General features: G+C 33.3%; 1 pseudogene across 1 annotated transcript; it reads left to right on the forward strand.

Annotated features, from left to right (window-relative positions):
* Positions 1–5,301: 5,301 nt before the first annotated feature.
* On the forward strand, positions 5,302–6,222 carry LOC111291088 (thaumatin-like protein pseudogene; annotated as a pseudogene). Its single transcript, XR_016346211.1, has one exon. The product of XR_016346211.1 is annotated as a thaumatin-like protein pseudogene (transcript).
* The last annotated feature ends 17,989 nt before the right edge of the window (positions 6,223–24,211 follow it).

Here is a 24,211-nt window from a genome sequence, read left to right on the forward strand (position 1 = left end):
GATAAACAAACAACCATTTAGTTCTGAAAGAAGAAACATTGAGCAAAAAAAATATTTTTTTTAAGGCTATAGGAGTTCAACAACATTTTTGAAAATTTAAAAGGTTTCTCTGAGCAGAGGCTCAACAACTTTAAAAAAATTCATCTTAAAAAAGCTTCTCTAAGTAAAGGCTCAACAACTTTAAAAATTTTATCTTGAAAAAGGCTCCTCTCAGCAGAGGCTCAACAACTTTAAAAATCTATCTTAAAAAAGGTTCCTTTTAGCAAAGACTCAATAACTTTAAAAATTCATCTTGAAAAAGGCTCATCTTAGTAGAGGTTCAATAACTTTAAAAATTTCATATTGAAAAAGCTCATTTCAGCAGAGGCTTAATAACTTTAAAAATCTTATCTTGAAAAAGTTTATCTCAACAGAGGCTCAACAATTTTTAAAATCTCATATTAAAAAGCTCATTTCAGCAGAGGCTCAATAACTTTAAAAATCTCATATTTTTTCAAAATCGAGTTGTCATCTTTGAACAAGTAAATTTTTCTTTTTTGAAATCTTTTGTTTGATTATAATTTTAATCCGAATATTAAAATCTTATTTTTTTATTAAAAAAATAGAAAAATCTCTATCTTTATTATGACTGCATGTACTGAGTGCTCTAAATGCAATGCATGTAATGTAATCAAAATTATCCATTGTAATAAAAAAGTTTTCAAAATCTCTCACTTTTTTACTTCTTTTATTAGAATTATCAACAATTGTCATATAACTAATCTGTTATTAACCTCTGACCATTGTATTCTTCATCCTTAGAGACAATTATTTTTTTTATTGACAATTGTCAACAATTGCTTTTTTTTTATCAATTTTTATTTTTTATTAAAATTTTTATTAAATTAATTTTTTTAAAAAAATTTCACAGATTTCACTTCATATAACTTTTTTCCTTCAAACCATGCTTATCACTAACCTGTCTTAAACTCTAAGAATCAATAACCATAAGCCTCGTAAAAAATATTGACCAATTTAGGATTTAGATCCGAAATCTTCAATATAAAATCTCAAAGAAATGCCCGAATCACATTCATGTGAGACTAATTTTTTTTCTTTTTTTTTTTTGTGCTTTTCTTTTCTTTACTATTTCCTCCCTCGCATTTTTCTCTGTTTCTGTGATGGGGTGATCTTGTCTTCTTAAAACTTTTGCAAAAGGAAATTATCCTCGATAAGATGTAACATGACATTAGTAGCAGAAAATGACATTCCACTTTCCCAAAGTAATATTACATTTTGACTTTTCAGCCATTAGCATATTTTTTCTTTCCCACACAGCATAAATCACCTACTTTCTAGTATGACAAACTAGATGCTACAATATTTTCAAGATAATATATTTTTTTTTTAAAATTCATTTTATTAAAAATTATTTTCAAAAATTCCCCTGAATAAGAAAATATGTGTTCTTATACTTATGTTTTATTGAAAAAATCATTGCAGTTGTTTTATCATTAAATCTTTAATAAAATAATATGATGATATTAAATGAAAATTTTTTTATTCGTAATTCAAATGAAATGTTAATTATTATGATTTTGGTTTTTGACACACGCAATTGCACGTGTTTGAAAATATAACCTTAACTCAATATATAACGTGATCAATGTTGAATCACAGCAAAAAAAGGGCAGGAAAATTAATTAAAAATATCGTTTTCATTCTAAGCATCGCAGACACTCATTACCAATATGCCATCTAAGCACGTGATTGGAGTGAGCTGGTAAAATCACATTTAAGGCATGGCCTGCCTAATTCTTATTCTTGATCTTCTTTTTCACCTTTTTTTTTTTTTTTTCTTTCTTGTGATCTTTTTTTAACCTTTTTCTTTCTTCTGTCATCGTGAGCTTCAATTAAAGATCGTAAACATAGCCAAATTCAGGTTTGATCTCATCTGATTTTATATGATAAAGAATTTCTTTTTTGAAAAATTAGATTTTGAATTAGGTCGGATTAAATTTTTTTGGAACAAATGTTTTAGATCAATCCAATTAGAAATATATATATAAAATATTTATTATTATTTATTTAATTTTATATATATATTATATTAATAAAATTATTATATAATATATTAATTTAAGATATTAATTTAATAAAATATTATATTTATTTATAATTAAAATATAATTTATATTAATAAATTATTTTATAAATATTATATTAATTAAAATTATTAAATTAATTTTAGATTCGATTTGATCTATTATTATTATATATATATATATATATATATATATACAAGTTGAATATAAAAAAATAATATTTTAATACAATATTAGATTAGAGTTAAACAAATAAAAACCCGGATCAACTTATTGCCATCACCAATTCTAATCCTTCATTTATCAATCTAAATTATAATTCAACGAATAAATAATTATTTTATTCGTTTATCAATAACATAATAAATAATAGTAAACACATAATTTTATGAATATTTATTTGTTCAGTTGATCAACTGATTAAGGTTTTCAATAATATCTTTAATAATTTTACTTATAAAAAAATAATTTATAATTAGTCATATATATAAACTTTTGATTTTGTATAATCTGTGTGCTTAATTTGATTGGGTGAAAATGATTTTATACATGCAGACGATGAGATTACAGGATAGCTAATTAGTTTGTTTGAAAAAAAGTAGTCAATTTCTCATGGAAAATAGTTTGTTTGAAGCATGTGAGAGTTCATAAGATTTTTTTGTACTATTATCCAGAATTTTAGTTACTGTGCGGACTGAAAAAGTTGACAAAAATGTTGCTAAGACCGCAATTTCCGGGACAGAACGGAATTTAAAGTAGCGAATGGAGTGGTCATCACAACCAACCTTTAGGAACTTGTCAAAATTGAGGACTACATAAACTCTAAACCAAAATGACTAACAAAAGTCATGTTCCACACATCAATTTATTTTACGCAAAAGACTTCTCATCAATGTCCTCTAATAATTCTTCTCTTTCTTTTAATAGTATTTCTCGACGACTTTTCTTCGCTCTGTTTTATTAGTACTGCCATGCTCTAATTTTCGCATCGCATGATAACCATCAAAGATTAATACACGATTTGAAATAACAAAAGATTTTTAAAATAGTAAAAGATTAATTAATTAAGTATGATCATTCAATTAAAAATTTAAGAAATTAAAGAAAATTAAGTTAAAAATAAGTTTTGATAAAAAAAAAAATTGATTATCCGTGTAAAAAAAAAGGACTGCTATGACTTTTAAGAAAACATAAAAATTTTATTAAGAAAATGAATTTGAGCAATCAGATGTTCAATTAGAGCAATCAATTTCCCTGCCTAAAAACAAATTTCATCATAAATTAAATAACATTAAAGCAATCGGATGCTTATGTATGACATTTATTTATGTATAAAGTATCTAGATTAATAATTTAATCTATAATTATTTAAAAAATATTTTCTTCATTATGTGATTTTGGTCCACTTGTTCTAATTTTAATGATTTTAATCCATATATTTTTTAAGATAAAGAATAAAAATGTTAAAAATTTTCTATTAAATTGATTATATGAAATTTTTGTTGATAAAGTAGTAAGTTAATCTGTTTATAAAAAAAAAAAAAAAAAAAGTAGCATGTTAATCTGAAATTTTTTATCAGAACATGACATATATTAGTAAGGAAGAACTTTATTTTTAATAAAAAAAATATAAATACTTTTTTAGAAATTTTTAAAAAATGGTACACTGATCTGAGCGCTATTTTTAGCTAGTTATTCAAGGACAGTTTCTATATGGACTGCCTAACAACGTATGAATCTAATTCTTGACTAACTTGAGATCAAGCCAAATTCTATTAACATCATCACCATCTCCCAATGTTTCCAACAAAATTCTATCACGCAATCACAACTGTAAATCATCGACAGCAATGCCACGGCCACCCCACCTCTATATAAATCTCTGCACTTACACTCCAAAACACCACAAATCCATCAACAAAATATCAGTAGAGCATAGCCAACTTGTTCACTAAAATGATGAGTACATTAAATATGGATTATTTTATTATCTTTATCTTATTGGATAAAAGTTATTTTGTTATTTTTATTTTAATTAATTTTTTTATTATAAATTTTATCTAATAAAAAGTAAAAGTAAAAAAGTTTAGGAAAAAAGAAAGGAAACCAAAAAATTAAAAAAACAAAGAAAAAAAACGAGACAATGTGTCATGGAAATATTCAAAATAGGATAAAACATCTTAAATCCAACTTTCATTCAATTTTATTTAAAAACTGTTCAATTTGAACTCAATTAAAAAATACATTTATATTAAATTGATATAAATTGAAATCAATCGAATACGAATTGTTATATCATTTTCATTTTTATTAAATTTTTTATAAAATTTATTTAATAAAAATTAAAAAAAATAAATTTAATTAAAAAAAGAATAAAAGAAGGGAGAAGGTGTCACGTGACCACCTCATTTTTTTTTTTTAATTCTTTACAAATTAATATAATGTTAAGTGAACGTCTTCTTATTGCTTACCCCCCTAGGCTCGTAATTGGTAAATCTTATCCCACAAAACAAAATCAAGTATTGAATTTTTTGGAGGTTTCCTCCGATTAGGAATTTTACATTTCCTCGTCAATTGCGTGATATGTTTAAGTCAAGGACGTGAAATTTCTGCTTTTCTGGATGCTACTCACATGCAACATACATAGATATTGGCCATTCCTGGACCCAGGTAATAATTTCTAAGAAGTTGACAACGATGCGATCTTGACTTGTCTCAAGATGAAAAAAACAAGCGTTAATTTCCAGGCACGAATTTTCCACAAATATTTTATTTACGTTCATATCTAAAGACCATGATTAGGAGTCTAATTGATTAAATTTAAATTTAATTTAAAATTTAAAATTAAATTTAAATTCAATTAAATTTTAATTTAAGATAAAAATTAAATTATTTAAATTTATTCTATTAAATTTAATTAATATATATAAATAATTTTAATTTTTATAGTCGATAAAAATTTAATTATTTATGTTAAAATTTAAATTTAAAATATTTTATTAATTAAAATAATTAAAATATTTTAAAATATAAAAATTCAATTAAATTTATAAACTATTCCAATCAAATATAAAAAAATTTAAATTTGATTCAATTTATAAATTAAATTATTCAAACTCAATTTTAATTTAATAATTAATTTAAATTTAAATTTTATTTAAATTAAACTTAAATAATTTATAAATATTAATATATTATTCATACCCTTAATCAACACGCACCGACCGAAAGCCCTTGCTCTTTTATAAATCAACCTTTCCCTCACAAACTCGATACGATACAAACTAATTATCCAAATTCCAACAGTACTTCGCCTTTTTCGCAAAAATGAACTTGAAAAGCCTCTCTCTGTTTTCCTTCTGTTTAATTGCAGTTTTCTGCTTCACGGTGGCCAATGCTGCCACTTTTAACATTCGAAACAACTGCTCCTACACGGTCTGGGCAGCAGCCTTGCCCACCGGTGGTGGAAGGCAGATGAACAGTGGTGAAGTCTGGGACCTAAATGTGAACCCCGGTAACACAGGAGGTCGTATCTGGGCTCGAACTAATTGCAAATTTGATGGAGCCGGGCCTGGCCGATGCCAAACCGGTGACTGTGGGGGGCTCCTGCAGTGCCAAGATTATGGTGAAAACCCAAAGACCCTGGCTGAATTCGCACTAAACCAGTTCAATAACTTGGATTTCTTCGATATCTCTCTAGTTGATGGATTTAATGTTCCTATGGAATTTAGTCCAACTTCTGGAGGGTGCACCAGGGGGATTAGATGCACAGCAGATATCATCGGACAGTGCCCTAATGAGTTGAGAGTCCCAGGAGGGTGCAATAATCCTTGCACTGTTTTCAAGACTGATCAATACTGTTGCAATTCTGGGAACTGTGGTCCTACGGATTTCTCCAAGTTCTTCAAGACAAAGTGCCCTGATGCTTACAGTTACCCTAAAGATGATCAGACCAGTACATTTACTTGCCCTGGTGGGACTAATTACAAGGTTGTCTTCTGCCCTTGAACTTATATTGCATAGATATATATTACTAGTATTGGCCATTCGTATATGACATGGTAAAATAAGCTTCACAAGCTTGTACGTTCATGGAATGATGCGGTTTATGAAATGAACGTTTTATAAGCGTTATATATATCTATACTCTACAAATTTGCTGGTATAGTCAATACTCAATTAGTAGTATATTAAAAGACAAAAAATAATGCAAGCTTCTTACTCTAATTGTGAGGCCTTTCTCCATTGGTTGGAGTAGAATGAAAAAGCATCTAGTTGATCTCAAAGGGGTATAAGCATCTAGTTGATCTCAAAGGGGTATAATTAAAATTGCTTTATGATAGCAACGTTCTTGGTCTAATAAGATGTCGATTGTGGGATTAATGGGAATTGAAGATATTTATTACGATTTTGTATCGGAGATAAAAGAAAAGAAAAAGAAATAGAAAAGATAAAAATAGTATACATTAAGAGATGGCATGAATCAAATAAAATTCTAATATTTAATTTTTTATCTTTAAGTTGCAACACAATTGACTAGAAAAATAAAAGTATCAAGTATTTGTCTCAAATGAAAGGGGCTTTTTTTTATTTAACATAGCTCCTAAAAGATTTTTTGTGAGAACTGTCTTGACAAACACTTTTATTTCATAGTATCTGTAGAAATTCTATTTTGACTACATCCAAATTTTCAATTTTGATTTTGTCAAAATTGTCGAGCTTTGAGCCCAATATATGTTATTTTGATTGTGGCTTTGCCCCAACAAATATTTTATTTTTATTTTTCTTATTATTTGTTTGTTTGTTTTTTAATAAAAACTAAATAAATAAAAAAAAGAAAATCAAATAAAATTTTTTGAAAATCTTGTACAAGAAGCGAGAAAAGAGAAATTTTGAGATTTTTTTTTTAACTTACATGAAATAAGAAATCAAATAAAAAAGGATTACAGAGCATCAAAGCTAGGGTCCTATTAAATTGATTTTACCTAAATTAAAGGGATTTTAAAAAATCTTTGAAAATCCTTAACAATCAATGGAACCTTAAAATTTCTAACTAAAAAATCACTATAAATTGTTCGAAGGCAAACAAAGAACACAAATGGAAAAAAAATATTATATGAAAACTCTTGAGAAAAAAAAAAAAGAGGAAAATCATTCAAAAAAAAGATACAATTTTCTGGCATTTGATTTTTTTTTTTTTGAATTCTTTACAGAATCTAAAATTGTAAGGATTTATTTTTGTAAGCTGCGCAGCCTAACCACTTAGTCGAGTCGACTTCAAATATTTTATTTTTATTTTTATTTATTTATTTATTTGATTATTTATTATTCTTTAAATATATTTTTATAAAAATATATTTAAATAAAAGCTTTACCGACAGATTGGAAGATAATCATTTTTTAAAAAATAGGGTTTTACCAACATATTGAAAAATTTTACAATCTTTTTTTTATTTAAAAAAAATTAAAATAGAAAAGCCTTACTAATAGATTAGAGGGCCAATATTTTATTTTGAAAATAAGGTTTTCCCAACATATGGAAAGTTTTATAATTTCCTAAAAAAACTAGTTTTAAAAAAAATAAAATAATAAAATAATATTTTTTGCATTTTCGCATAAAATCCTACTAACTGATTGGAGGATAATTTTTAACAGAAAGTTTTACCAACAGATTGAAAGATATTTCTGACTATAAATATGGTTTATAAGTATTTATTTTTATAAGCAAAATTAAGTGAATCTGATGATGAAGTCTATTCAAAACGTGACAAATAATCTTCTTGACTACTCCTGAGGTAAGAAAATATTCTTAAATTATTACTAACATATTTGAGTAATTTAAGAAAAATTTTTAATATTAAATTATTTGATAAATTTTAATTATGTTTTAAAGCTTGGATAACTTGAAATCAGACTGGTACCATTTTTTAGATGGGTGCTGTGATGGTGCTATAACTTTTTTCATTATAACCATACTCTTGAACCTAAATTTTAGTTTTATGGACTAAAATCTACTATTTAAAGATACCTAAGTTAATCTTAGGACTCATCTTTTAATGGAATAGATTTTGTCATGTAACTAATTACACTTTAACAAAAAAGATTGATGGTGACTCTTTTAGTTTATGTCTAACGATAGGTCTATAGATCTATATATTATAATAGTTTGACGACTCTATTGGAGAGATCGAAAGTTAAGACAGTAAATGATTTCTTGTTATCCAAGCCTAACCTAATAAATTTAAGATTTTTTTCCTCTTGCTTGTATTTTATTTATTTATTTATTTTATATATCTTTCATTCATTTGCATATGTATAACATGAACTTTACAATCGAGTTTTGTCCTTTATGAATGAGTAAACTACCTACCCCTTTATGAGATTTTATATTTTCGCATCAGCTAATAAAAAACTCTCACTCAAATTAAATCATTTTCACTTGTAGCCTATAATGGGTAAGAATTGAAAGTGTCTTCCTAGTTTATAATAGATAATAATATAAGAAACAATTTGGAAACCTTTTGATTGTCAAATCTTTGAACCAACATATAAATAAACCATAAAGGTCCAAACCTAAGTTAGAGCCATACCTTTCTTTATGTTAAAAATTCCTAAATATGACATATGATGGAAATTTTATTCTATTTGTAAATTTATGTATCGTTTTTTCTATATATATTATTGGCATACTAACCTTTTTATGTTATCCTTGGTATTTATACATTTTTCTTTGTATATATTATATTCCTATTAACTCGTTTTTTTACTATACATGCATTCATATTGTCATAACGTCTAGATCCGGGGATCTATCGCTAGACATTGACTTTAGGGAGTCGTCACCAATATTTTTTATCTAGGTGCGATTGGTCACCTGAAGAATCTGTCCTTTCAGGGAACACCTAAGTTTAAGGGTCCCTAAAAGAATAGGTTCAGGTCTACAAACCAGAACAGGGTTCGGGAGTTCGATTACGTGTGAGGAAGGTTATAGCACCCTCACAACGCCCATCAAAAGATGGTACCAGCTTAAATTTGTGTTATCCAAAAGTTTTAAAATTTTACCAAGTAATTAATTGTTGAAAATTATTCTCAATTGACTCTAATACTTTTAGCAGAAAACTAAGAAAATTCCCTCACCTCAAGAGTATGCAAGAAAAACTACTATTTCACTTGCAGAGGCTCCGTCGTCGGATTATTTAAAGAAAAAAAACAAAATCAAAATTAAGATAGAAAGGAAGGAAAGAATGATTTTTTTTAGGGAAAATTGATACTTTCAACTTTTCCCAAAAAATTTTTTTTTTTTGAAAATTTGATTTTCAAGGAAAATTGATACTTTCAACTTTTCCCCAAAAATACTTTTTTTTTGGAAATTTATTTTTCTTTTAAGGAAAATTGATACTTTCAACTTTTCTCTAAAAATATTTTTTTTTGGAAATTTATTTATAAGGGAAAATTGATACTTTCAATTTTTCCCTAAAAATATTTTTTGGAAATTTATTCTTAAGGAAAATTGATACTTTCAACTTTTCCCTAAAAATATTTTTTTTGAAATTTTTTTCTGAGGAAAATTGATACTTTCAACTTTTCCCAAAAAATATTTTTTGGAAATTTATTTCTAAGGAAAATTGATACTTTCAACTTTTCCCTAAAAATATTTTATTTTGGAAATTTATTTCTAGGGAAAATTGATACTTTCAACTTTTCCCTAAAAATATTTTTTTTTGGAATTTTTTTATTTTTATTTAAAGAAAATAAAATAATAAAAAATAAATAAAAAGAATATTACATAAACCTAATCTAATAAATAAAAAATAAACAAATAAAATAAAAAAATAAACAAAGAAATAAAAAAAATTCAAAAAAAAACCTGGAGCGGCTCGGATCGCGGCTCGGCTCGGCTCGGCTCAAGGAAGAGAAAACGGCTCGGGGGAGCGACTTGGCGGCTTGGCTCGGCTCGGCTCGGCTCGGAGTGGGCTGGCACGCGCGGGTCAGAAAGCGGGTCGACGCCCGGGTCGGGTCGGGTTACGGCAAAACGCGCGGATCCTCTGATTAACTTAAAGCCAAAACGACGTCGTTTTGGGAGGGTATAAAAGGCAATCCCCTTCGTTTTTTCGGCAGAACGCTTTTCCCTTTCTCTCTCTTCTTCTTTTTTTCTCTCCCTTCTCTCTAGAAAATGAAGAACACCGGTGTCGGATTCTGGGAAAGTCGCCGGAATCTGGAAAATTCGCCGGAATTTGGTCGGAAGTCGGCCGGTTTCTGGGAATATTCGCCGGTTTCTGGGATTCCTCGTCGAAAACTGGGCAGGTGGCCGAAAACTTCAAATTTGGCCGAAATTGTCGTCGGAAAATTCAAACTTGGCCGAAAAAATTAACCGGAATCTGGAATTTCCAGAAATTCCCAGAAAAAAAAAATTTGAAAAATTCCCAAAAAATTCTCGATGATTCCTAGAACTCTCCTAAACCTTTTCTTAGCCTTCTACACTCTTCTATTCGCCTTTTCCCCTCAAATCAGTAGCTCAGGCTCACTATTTTCTGTGTGTGTTTCTCTGTTCCAGGGGGATCCCTTTTATAGGGGTTGATCAGGAGTTCCTGATCAATCCCAATTCCTCCTTGGACGGGAATTCAGTCTTTGAATCCAACTGGACTCTTCTGATTGAATTCCCCTCCAGAGTGGGATTCTTCAACTTTGAATCTTAGCCATCCAGAATTAAAATCAAAATAAATAAAAAAATACTAGATAATCAAAAGATATGATAGTATAAAAATAAAAAAAATAATATCAGATAATTCGGAAAAAAAAATCAGATAAAATTAACAGATAATAAAAAAAAATAACATAAGATAAACCCAAAAATATATTACAAAAAAAAATGATAATAATAATAATAAATATATAACTATATACATACAATACATATAAATCTAATCTAAATAAAAATAAATACACAAAGATATACATAATAATAATAATAATGAAATACATAAAATACAAAAGAAGAAAAAGAAAAAAAAATACAGGATTGAAATGGGTCTTACCCCTTTGGGCCAGGCCCAATTGATCTGGGCCCGGACCCAATTGGGTGTCTACAGCTGCCCCTCTTTGCACATTTTCTGTGAAACAAAAATTGCGCAAAGACGTAGACACCCAATCAAGACTCAACTCAACATTTTTATTTTTTGATTTTTTTTTTAAATTTTTGTTTTTTGTTTTTTTGTTTTTTTTTTGTTTTTTTTTTATTATTTTTTTTTTTTGCCGAAGTTCCTCTAAACAGAGGCACCACGACTTTGGAAAAATAAATTGCTCCTCTCAACAGAGGCACCACGACTTTGAAAAGTAAATTGCTCCTCTCAACAGAGGCACCACGACTTTGAAAAGTAAATTGCTCCTCTAAACAGAGGCAACACGACTTTGAAAAGTAAATTGCTCCTCTAAACAGAGGCAACGGAACTTTGAAAAATAAATTGCTCCTCTCAACAGAGGTACCACGACTTTGGAAAGTAAATTGCTCCTCTCAACAGAGGTACCACGACTTTGGAAAGTAAATTGCTCCTCTCAACAGAGGTACCACGACTTTGAAAAATAAATTGCTCCTCTAAACAGAGCACCACGACTTTGAAAAGTAAATTGCTCCTCTCAACAGAGGTACCACGACTTTGGAAAGTAAATTGCTCCTCTAAACAGAGGCAACGGAACTTTGAAAAATAAATTGCTCCTCTAAACAGAGGCAACGAACTTTGAAAAAGTAAATTGCTCCTCTAAACAGAGGCACCACGACTTTTGAAAAGTAAATTGCTCCTCTAAACAGAGGCAACGAACTTTGGAAAATAAATTGCTCCTCTAAACAGAGGCAACGAACTTTGAAAAAGTAAATACTCCTAGACGATCATGTCCAAAGGAGTTGAAAGTTGTGTTTGAAGGGATTTCAGGAGATTATGCCCAAAGGTCTTATAAATCAACCCCGATACCAAGAGACATCCTATTTCAAGGATTAGGAACTTACCTGACAAGTCTCTTCTCAAACTTGCAAAGTCTTTTCATATCTGTCTTTTTCATATGGGATGTTGGAACACCCCTGCTTCTTGAATTTGTACACTATACTTTTCTGAAAGTAGTGTATGCTATGCAATATGCATGATTTTCAATGCATGCTATGCAAATGTTGGTCAATCAATTCCTGTTCAATGTATGGTACTCAAGTTTCTCAAGCTCTTTTCTTTCTTGGGTGTCAAGCCCTTTGATCCCTCAAGGATCCAATTACACTGCTCTTCTAAGATCGAACCAGTGTAGCTCTCAATTGTCCTTTCCACTCACATTTTTTCCCTGTTCCGTTTCTCAATACTTTGGAATAAGCTTCATCAATTGATCATCCCTTGACCATCATTCAATAAATTTCTCAGCACTAACAAATTTCAAAACAAATTTCATCCATCATCACTAGGTCCTTGTCTCAGCATCAACCATTCCAAAACAAACTCTGTCCACTGATTGTTCCCACCATTCGACCAATTCATCCTTGTACTCATCACTTGGTTGTATCACTTTTCAAGATTTGCCCCATCATATTCTCTATTTGGTCACATCATACATCTTTCTAAATCATCTCTTTTAGGTTTCTACCATTTCTTCATCATCTTAGATTTCTTTTCAAATGAATGTAAGATTCTTTTAAACACATATTCATTCATTCATTATCATTTCAATTCTTGACAAATATAATGCAATCAAGCATTTTCTCAATTCATTCTAGGGGTGAAACAATAAGAGAACAGAAGGTGAATTATAGTAAAGATAATCAATGGAGATCTATTTTGGTAGAAAATAAATGGGAAAGGAAATAAATTGGATGTCATTGAGGTGAATGGTATGTCCAAATGATGAATATTCAGACAATTTTCAACATTAATCTAGGATTCTTTTTCAAAAACTCATTCCATTTACTGTTGAAGTCATCTTGAGCTTGGCGAACTCTGCCCCAGTCTTTGATGGATCTTCAGATGTCTTTGATCTTTCATTCATGTGAGCCATTTGACCTGGATCCCTTTTTTTTTTTTTTTTTTTTGGTACCAAAATCACCCTTTCAGGTTTTCAATTTGGATATCTTTTTTCATTTTTTCATTTTCTCATTTTTTCATTTTTTTTTTCATTTTTCATCCAGTGTTGATATCTTCCATGTAGCATGATTCCATTGCTTCATCATGAGCATATCTTTGCTCAACCTATGATCATTCAAGTTGAGTATTCACATTTGATCCAAATAGACTTTTCAAGGTTGTAATGTAGGCCAAGGTGAAGGGTCATAAAAAAAGGATATAATAGGCTCAAAACATGTATTAAAGAGGTTCAAAACCAAATGATCATTTGATACAACTTGGCATTTTGCCCCCCACATCATTTCACTGCTTTTTCTTTTCTCACACAAAAGATCTCATTACTTTGCCCCAAATCATGTATGGCATTTATTTTTCTTTTTGCTTTTCTTTCTCTTTTCATCTTTGAGACCTTTTGTGGTGTTTTTTTTTCTTTTTTTCTTTCAAAATTTACCCTCCAGTGTAGAGGGTGATCCTTGGTTGGGGTTCTTCAAAAAAATGATAAGCTCAAAGGGGTAACAATAAATGGTTTTTCAAATGGTAAAAGAAAGATGGCCATTTTTCATCTCAATTGTGAATACCTTTCTTAAACATCATCTATTGAACAGAGCTCATGAACTTGTGTAAAAGATTGCACACCTTCAAGACATATCTATTTCACCTTCAGTAACAGCTTATTTTTTGCTCAAATCATCTCCTCACATTGACGTAGATGAGTTCTCAAAATTAAATCCCAGAATCATTGTTATCATTATTGTAGACACCCAATTGGGTCCGGCCCAGATCAATTGGGCCTGGCCCAAATGGGTAGGGCCCAATTCAATTTGTCCTGTATTATTTTGTATTTTATGTATTTTATTATTATGTATATATTTATTTATTTATTTTTTATTAGATTAGATTTATATGTATATAGTTATATATTTATTATTATTTTTTTTATCTGTTCTGATTTTTCTTGATTATCAGATATTTTTTTATAATATCTTTTGATTTATCTTTTCTAATTATCTAGTATTTTTTATTTATTTTGATTTTAATTTTGAAGGGCTGAGATTGAAGGCTGAAGAATCCCATTGGAAATGGGAATTCAATCAGAAGAGTCCAGTGGGATTCAAAGATTGAATTCCCGTCCAATAAGGAATTGGGATTGATCAGGAACTCCTGATCAATCCCTATAAAAGGGACTCTGGAACAGAATGCAAGGAACACAGAAAACAGTAAGCAAAGCTACTGATTTGAGAGAAAAGGAGGCGTATAGGAAGTTAGAAAAAGTTTAGGAGTGTTCTGGGAGTGAGAAAAATATTTTAGAAATTTTTGGCGAAAATTTTTTCTGGAAATTTCTGGGAAATTTTCAGATTCCGGCGAAAATTCCGGCGAAGTTTGAATTTTTCGGCAAAAATTCCGGCCAACATTGAAGTTTCCGACGACCTGCCCAGTTTCCGGCGAAGAATCCCAGAAACCGACGACTTTCCGGCCAACTTCCGGTGAAATTTCCAGATTCCGGCGAAAATTTCCAGAATCCGGCACCGGTGTTCTTCGGTTTCTAGAGAGAAAGGAGAGAAAAAGGAAGAAGAGAGAGAGAGGGGGAGGAGCGTTCTGCCGAAAAACGGAGGAAGGTGCCTTTTATACCCTCCCAAAACGACGTCGTTTTGGCCTTAAGTAACCCAGAGGATCCGCGCGTTTTGCCGCAACCCGACCCGACCCGGGCGTCGACCCGCTTTCTGACCCGCGCGTGCCAGCCCTTCCGAGCCGAGCCGAGCCGAGCCAAGCCGCCAAGCCGCTCCCCCCGAGCCGTTTTCCTGCCTTGAGCCGAGCCGAGCCGATCCGAGCCGCTCCAAGTTTTTTTTTTTTTTTCCTTTTAATTTTTTTTTCTTTGTTTATTTGTTTATTTTATTTTTTATTTATTATATTAGGTTTATGTAATATTCTTTTTATTTATTTTTTATTATTTTATTTTCTTTAAATAAAAATAAAAAAATTCCAAAAAAAATATATTTTTAGGGAAAAGTTGAAAGTATCAATTTTCCTTAGAAATAAATTTTCAAAAAATATTTTTGGGGAAAAGTTGAAAGTATCAATTTTCCTCAGAAATAAATTTCAAAAAAAAAACATTTTTAGGGAAAAGTTAAAAGTATCAATTTTCCTTAGAAATAAATTTCCAAAAAATATTTTTGGGGAAAAGTTGAAAGTATCAATTTTCCTCAGAAATAAATTTAAAAAAAAAACATTTTTAGGGAAAAGTTGAAAGTATCAATTTTCCTTAGAAATAAAATTCCAAAAACTATTTTTGGGGAAAAGTTGAAAGTATCAATTTTCCTTAGAAATAAATTTTCAAAAAAAGGGTTTTTGAGGAAAAGTTGAAAGTATCAATTTTCCTTGAAAATCGAAATTTCCAAAAAAAATATTTTTGGGGAAAAGTTGAAAGTATCAATTTTCCTTAGAAATAAATTTTCAAAAAAAAAAGGGGGTTTTTGAGGAAAAGTTGAAAGTATCAATTTTCCTTGAAAATCGAAATTTTCAAAAAATATTTTTAGGGAAAAGTTGAAAGTATCAATTTTCCCTACAAAAAAAAATCATTCTTTCATTCCTTTCTATCTTAATTTTGATTTTGTTTTTTTTTTCTTTTCTCTTTCTTTAAATAATCCGACGACGGAGCCTCTGTAAGTGAAACAGTAGTTTTTCTTGCATACTCTTGAGGTGAGGGAATTTTCTCAATTTTCTGCTAAAAGTATTAGAGTCAATTGAGAATAATTTTCAACAACTAACTACTTGATAAAATTTTAAGGCTTTTGGATAACACAAATTCAAGCTGGTACCATCTTTTGATGGGCGTTGTGAGGGTGCTATAACCTTCCTCACACGTAACCGAACTCCCGAACCCTGTTCTGGTCAGCAGACCTGAACCTATTCTTCTAGGGACCCTTAAACTTAGGTGTTCCCTGGAAGGATAGATTCCTTAGGTGGCCAATCGCACCTAGACAAAAAAGATTGGTGGCGACTCCCTAAAGTCAATGTCTAGCGATAGATCCCCGGATCTAGACGTTACGACAGCTTGGCGACTCCACTGGGGACTTTGAGAGTCAGGCCAGCAAATAATTTGTGTTATCCAAAAGCCTAATAAAATTGAACCATTTTTGTATATATGTGTTATTATTCATTCCTGTTTATTTACCTTGTTAATTATGTCATTCATGTGCATGTGCATAACATGAGCTCTATACCCGAGCTCCGTCCCTCTAGGAGGGAGTAAAGTACCTATTGCTTTCGTGAGGTCTAATGCCTCCGCAGTGGCTAGCGAAATACTCCCACTCAAATTGAACCTTTTTCGCTTGTAGCCTGTAATGGGTGAGGATTATGGTACCTTACTAGTCTGTGATGGACAAGGATGTAAGGAACAATTTGAGGACCTTTAGACTTTGACCCTAAAACCACATATAGTGAACCTTAAGAATGCCTAACCTATAGATAGAGCTATCACTCTCCCTTTTTAGAATTGACCAAAAGCATAGGATTCATCCCTTTTACTTTGTGTGATGTGTGATGTGTAAAATTACTTAGTTATTTTTTCTTTTTCTGGGTATACTAACCTTTTTCTTATTTCTTTTGCATTGGTTCATACGCATATCATAAGGTTGCATAAAAGAACATTTGCTTGAAAAACGGTCTTTAACAAATTTTTTTCATGGACACCAATGAACGCCTAGTTTGCTCTTCATCAGTATTAGCACCCTGTGGGACACCTAATGAAGTAAGGGCCCTATCAAAAAAGACTCAATTGAAGATGGGAGATTGCTTGCCAATTGGGTATGAGTCTACTCTGTCTCAAGAAACATCTGTCCTCCTCAAACAGAACAATTTAGAAGATTTGGTTGACATCTGGAAAAAGATGAGTCTGTCAAGACAAGGGCAGTTTTGTCAGAAGCATGGGCATATAGCACACCTTCTAGCAGTGGCTGTTGATGATCAACTAATTAGAGCTGTAACACAATTCTGGGATCCTACATACAGGTGTTTTATCTTTAACGAAGCTGATATGACTCCCACCATAGAAGAATATTCGGTCTTATTGGGTTTGCATCTAAAGACTCCTGACAAGATATATGTCAAAAAACATAAATCAGGATTTCGTAAAAGTCTGGCTCAACTCATGGGGATAGACAAGGAAGTTATGGATTCTCATACAAAGAAGAAACAAGAACAGGTTTGCTTACCTTGGAAGTTCTTTCATGAGTTTCTGATGCAACACATCAATGAAGAACAAGGGTTAGACATATTTGCCTTGGCTATATACGACTGGTAATCTTTTCAAAGGTTTTGGGACATATTGAGATAGCAGTGGTTGATTTCTTTGAGAGTGTGATCAATGGCTGTAATCCTTCAACGGTAATATTAGCAGAGACTATCAGATCTTTGAGTTATTGTCGTCGGAATGGAGGGCGCTTCATAGGATGCATACAGCTATTGTACGTATGGATGAAAAGCCATTTTGAACAAGGAAATGGGGCTTTCTCGAAGATTTATGTCCGTAATCGCTTTTCGATCAAAGAGTTCTGTGAAAGTGGGTGGTCAAAGCAGAAGTCTAAACAAGAATGGATAACTTTCTTGCAAAAGTTGGAAGGTGCCAAGGTGAGATGGTTAGCCCCATGGATGAATCGAGAGCCTATGTTATACCAATGTGGAGATAATACAGTGGTTCCACTTCTAGGTTTATGGGGAGTGACGAATTATGCACCGCTCTTAGTGAGGAGACAATTGAGGGGAGAACAGTTTATTCCTATGACTTATGGGCTTCATCAGTTAGATTTCTCTTATAGTGAGCCTAAAGCATTTCAGAGGATGAATGGGATGATCAAAGCATGGAAAAATCCCCAAAGAGTGAGTCCTGGACCATTCACTGAAAAAGTCACTCCAGGTTACTTGGTTTGGAGAACAAAGAGAAGACAGGAAATGGTATTCACTTATGAAGTCTCTCAACCACCGACAGAAGAAAAGCTTGAAGAGATACCATCAGAGTTAGAGCTGGCAACAAAAGAGTTTGAATTTGAAAAGATCAAGTTAAAGAAAGAGATTCAAGAACTTCAAGAAGAAAAAGCCCAGTGGAAAGGTAGAGCTGAAAATTATGAAGTTAAAGTTCATAAGATTGCTAGAGAACGTGATGCAGCTACTGAAGATCTAGCAAGGTTACACCAGGAGCATAAGAGGCTATGTGTGAGAGAAAGGGCCAAAGGGATAACCATTGTCGAGCTGACTGAGGAAAACACAAGACTGAAGCAAGAGTATGCCGAATTAGAAGAAGAAAGTACTGAAGCACAGGCAGAAATTAACATGCTAAACAGTTATTTGAGCGGGCTAAGTCAAAGGTTGGATGAACAAGGAGACCACATTGCTGTATTGGTTAGAGAACATAGAGAATTATCATACCAAGTCTGGTGTGGTAAAAGAGAGAACTTAGGGAGGCAGAAATACATTGAGCACTTAACAGCCCAAATCCATAAAGGGGTGCGTAAGGCAAGAGAGATGGTGGAAGAGGCAGAGGCATTAAGACAAGTGGTGGCCCCAGTAGGAGAACATGGACAGCGTCTCTTGAACTTCATAGAAGAAGCCAAAGCTCAGTATGAACAGATCAAACAATTTTATGGCTATAATGCTAGGATGATAAACTTAATGTAGACCAAAGTTTTTTGGAATATATGAAATTTTTTAGTTGAATACCGTTTTGAGGCAAATGTTATTTGCATACATGCATTTCTCATTCATTACATTCTCATTCATTACACTTACAAAATAACCATGTGATGATCATGCCAATTTACTGATTCTAAGATATGGTACTCAAGGTTCCAGGATAGCTCCGTCTAGTGAAAATCCAACCCATCGATTCAACACAAGATTCAGAGTAAGGCAAATGGAGCAGGGAAATTCCCAAAGATTTGAAAAGATAGAGAAAGCCTAGGAGAAGATTGAGGGTGAGCTGAGCAAGATTCTGGAGGCTCTTAATAACATGAACAAAGGAAAAGGAGTTGAAGGAAGTACAAGCCAGCAAATTCCCCCATTACAAGAAATAGCTGACCCCCTGTACCCTCCAGGCTTTGGCCCACCTCAAGCTCAATCTGCTCAAGAGGTCCCACCACAACACTTCGCATATCCAACATATCCTGGAATGCCATCGACTTTCAACCCCGGGCAGTATAATAGCTATATAAATCCTGTCTTCACTGAAAAGGCAGTAGAACCAATTCCTGATCTAGATGATTTAAAAGAGAAGGAGAAGGAAAAGATGAGAGTAGAGGCTGAAGAAAGTTCCAAGATTAGCATGCTAGAGCAAAGGTTAAGGGCTGTGGAAGGATTTAGCTTCTATGGGTCAGTAGATGCCGCTGGGCTCTGCTTAGTTCCTGATGTGGTTATCCCCCATAAGTTCAAGGTACCAAAATTTGAAAAATATGATGGTACAAAGTGCCCCAAAACCCACATCACCATGTATTGCAGGAAGATGGCAGCTCATGCACAGGATGAGAAACTCTTGATGCATGTTTTCCAAGACAGTCTTACTGACTCTGCGGCCAGATGGTATGTTCAGCTGGACAGGACTCGCATTCGCTCGTGGAGCGATATGGCACATGACTTTATCAGTCAATACCGACATATCATCGATTTGGCCCCAGATCGTTTGTCTTTGCAGAATCTGAAGAAAAAGGCAAACGAATCTTTTAAAGAGTATGCCCAGAGGTGGAGAGATATTGCTTCTCAGGTACAACCTCCTCTGACCGAGAAAGAAACTACAGTGCTATTTGTTAGGACTTTAAAACCTCCCTATTATGAAAAAATGATAGGGAATGCAACAAAAAATTTTGCCGATATGGTAATTTCGGGAGAAATCATTGAGAGTGCCATCAAGAATGGCAAGCTAGAAGGGAATGAAGCATCTAGCAAAAGAATCCAAAAAAAAAAAGAAACTGAAGCTCAGGCTGTGAGCTTTGATAGACAGCAACTTAGGGGTTATTCGCCCTACCCCCCACCAGAATATCTGCCCTATCACCCCACTGTAAATAACACTTCTTTTCACCCATACCAACCACCATACCCCCAAACCTATCAAACCTCTCATAGACCCCAAAACACCATGTACAGTTCTAACATTCAACCTACCCCAAAACCATAAATTCGCCCAACTAACCCTGCTGGTGGCTCGCGGGAGCAACGAACCACTCGCGAAAGACCTATTTTTGACCCTATTCCCATGACCTATACGGAATTATACAAGGAGCTCTACAACAATCATTTGATTGCTCCAAGTAAATTGGAACCCCTCAAGCCACCTTACCCTAAGTGGTATGATCCCACTGCCCACTGTGACTACCATTATGGGATTGCTGGTCACTCCACCGAAAATTACACTACCCTGAAATATAAAGTGCAACGGTTGATTAAGGATGGGATGATCTGCTTTGATACTGGAGGGATGACTGCACCAAATGTTAGTGGCAATCCTTTGCCAAATCATAATGTGAATGCTATAGGTGAAGAGCATGAGCGCCAAGTGAAAAAAGAGGTGGTAGATATTAAGACACCTCTCGATCAATTGTTTGATGTCTTACGAAAAGCAGACATGATACAACTGGTAAGTCCACACAGCTATCATGGAGCATATATAGCTGGTACTAGTTGTAAGTATCATAGTGGGGCAAGAGGCCACTCCATTGAGACCTGTAAACAGTTTCACCGAGAGGTGCAAAAACTTTTGAATTCACATCAGATAGAGGTCTACGAAGAAAAAGAAAGCTTGAAGAATGCTGAGTTGTGCATGACTGATAGGCCTGAAAAGCTGTTTCCCAAACCAGTAACAATTCGGTGTGGAAACAAACCAAAATCAATCATAGACAAGCTCCTCCCTAGGCCGGTAACTTTTAAAGTCCCGACTCTTTTTCCATACAAAGATGATAAAGCTGTGCCCTGGAGATATGGATGTGACACTGTAGTGCAGGGGCAAAAAGAAGAGGTCTCCAAAGCTGATGCTTCCAATATTACTGGTGTAGGAGGCATTACTCGAAGTGGGAGATGTTACACCTCAGAAATGCTAGAGAAGGCTAGAAGGGAGAAGGCTAAAGAAGGAGAAAGACGAAATAATCCAGAGATAGAGCCTGAAGAAGATCAGCCAAAGCCAGTATCAGAAAGGGAGGTTTGTGAATTCTTGAAGCTGGTAAAACATAGCGAATATTCAGTTGTGGAACAGTTGAATAAAATGCCAGCTCGAATCTCATTGTTATCACTGTTGCTGAACTCAGAGCCACATCGGAATGCCTTGCTGAAAGTGTTGAATCAGGCATACGTGGCACATAACGTGTCTGTTGAATATGTGAATCACTTGGCTGGAAACTTAGTCATGCCAAATCACATTTCATTTAGTGATGATGAGATTTCTTTGGAGGGAAAGAGAAATGCTAAGGCCTTGCATATCACAGTAAAGTGCCAGAGCCATATCATAGCTAAAGTCCTTATCGATAATGGTTCAGCCATCAATGTCATGCCTATGTCAACTTTGGCAAGGCTACCCATCGACTATTCTCATATGCAAGATAGTCAGATGATTGTGAGAGCCTTTGATGGGACCAAAAAAGAAGTCCTGGGAGATATTGAGATGCCCTTACAAATTGGGCCATGCACCTTCAATGTAAAATTTCAAGGGATGGACATCTCTCCTTCCTACAGCTGTTTATTAGGAAGACCATGGATTCACATGGCAGGAGCTGTGCCCTCTACTTTACATCAAAAGATCAAGTTCAATGTAGAAGGTCAATTGATAGTAGTAGTTGGAGAGGAAGACATGCTGGTGACTCAACCATTGAACACTCCATATGTAGAGGCTGCTGAAGAAGCATTGGAATGCTCCTATCGATCTTTTGAATTGGTCAATACTGTAGGTGAAGGATTCTAAAATCAGCCTTTTTCAAATATAGTGGTGAGCCAAGTCATCAATAAAGGCTGGTGTCCAGGACTAGGGCTAGGCAAAAATTTACAGGGAATTAAAGAACCTCCAACAATAGCAGACAATAGCGATAGGACAGGCTTAGGCTATGAGATGGCAGAGTGGGAAGTCAAAAGGAGGCCATCAAGAAAGACACCAAGACTAATGTTCATCCCACACTTGTATAAAACCTTCAGACCTGGAGGATTCATGAACCCAGATGCTAGAAAAAGTGTGGAAGATGATTTTACCCAGTTAGCCATTAATGCTGTTGAAGATGAGGTGATGGTAAATCAAGAAGTGTGGGTTCGTCTCTGTCCACCAGATTATGAGCTGAACAATTGGAGTGTTATTGAGATGCCTTCGACTTTTGATTTAGATGCAATGTAATTGTAGCATCCCAATAGCTATTGCCCAAGGCATTGGGGTGATCTTTTTGTTCGGGCCATTCATCATTTATTATTTTTAATAAAGTTAGGAAGTATGCATTTTCATTCATTTCTTCTTGTGTTTTCATTATTTCCATCTTCCCAAACACATCTTGCCAACATATCCCATTTCATTCAATTGCAGGTCTTTAAATGAACATGAGGATAATCATGATAACAATCAAGAGGTTAGCTTTGAGAATTCAATTAACACTGATGAATTTGATAATGAAGAGAATTCTGAAGAATATGTTATGCCTCCGGACCTAATGAGGATGATTGAACAAGAAAATAAGCCGATTGAGCCCCATCAAGAGTTAGTAGACTTAGTGAATCTAGGAGATGTAAAAAATAAGAAAGAGGTCAGAATGGGCACTTCACTTTCATCTGAAGATAGGCAACGACTGACAGACCTACTCCGAGAATTTGTAGATATATTCGCTTGGTCTTATCAGGATATGCCAGGGCTGAGCACAGAGATAGTGGAGCACAGATTGCCTCTAAGGCCAGAATGTAAGCCAGTTCAACAGAAACTGAGACGAATGAAGCCCAAAATGCTACTAAAGATTAAAGAGGAGGTGAAGAAACAATTTGATGCAGGTTTTCTACAAGTGGCTAAGTACCCAGAATGGGTAGCCAATATAGTTTCAGTTCCTAAAAAAGATGAAAAAGTACGAATGTGTGTGGACTATCGGGACTTGAATAAGGCTAGCCCAAAGGATAACTTTCCTTTGCCTCATATTGACACACTAGTAGATAACACGGCTAAGCATTCGATTTTCTCCTTTATGGATGGTTTCTCGGGGTATAATCAGATAAAGATGGCTACAGATGATATGGAAAAGATTACTTTTGTGACCATGTGGGGAACTTTCTGCTACAAAGTCATGCCTTTTGGGTTAAAGAATGCTGGGGTAACATATCAAAGGGCCATGGTAACACTCTTCCATGACATGATGCACAAAGAGATCGAAGTGTATGTAGATGATATGATTGCAAAGTCTTGTGGGGATGGAGATCATGTCACCAGCCTCAGAAAGTTATTTGAGAGGTTGAGAAAATTTCAGCTAAAATTAAACCCAACCAAGTGCACCTTTGGGGTAAAGTCAGGGAAGTTGCTAGGCTTCGTAGTCAATGAAAGAGGAATTGAAGTCGATCCCGACAAGATACGAGCCATCCAAAATTTGTCACCTCCTAGCATACTAAAAGAAGTTCGAGGTTTTTTGGGTAGATTAAACTACATTTCTCGGTTCATCTCTCAGCTTACCTACAAATGTGATCCTATCTTTAAGCTTCTCCGTAAAGATAATCCTGGAAAGTGGAATGAAGAATGTCAAAAGGCGTTCGATAAAATCAAGCAATATTTATCTAACCCTCCAGTATTGGTGCCACCTGTTTCAGGAAAACCTTTAATTTTGTACCTAACTGTATGTGAAAATTCAATGGGATGTGTGCTGGGGCAGCAAGATGAGGCTAGTCAAAAGGAGAAAGCTATTTATTATCTGAGTAAAAAGTTCACTGAATACGAATCCAAGTATTCTTCATTGGAGAAAATGTGTTGTGCATTAGTGTGGACTACCAAAAGACTTAGACAGTACATGCTCTATCACACTACATGGCTCATAGCGAAATTGGATCCCATTAAGT

Source organism: Durio zibethinus, chromosome 11 (genome assembly GCF_047325235.1).
Source record: "Durio zibethinus cultivar Kanyao isolate XHJ-2024 chromosome 11, ASM4732523v1, whole genome shotgun sequence".
NCBI classification, from domain to species: Eukaryota; Viridiplantae; Streptophyta; class Magnoliopsida; order Malvales; family Malvaceae; genus Durio; species Durio zibethinus.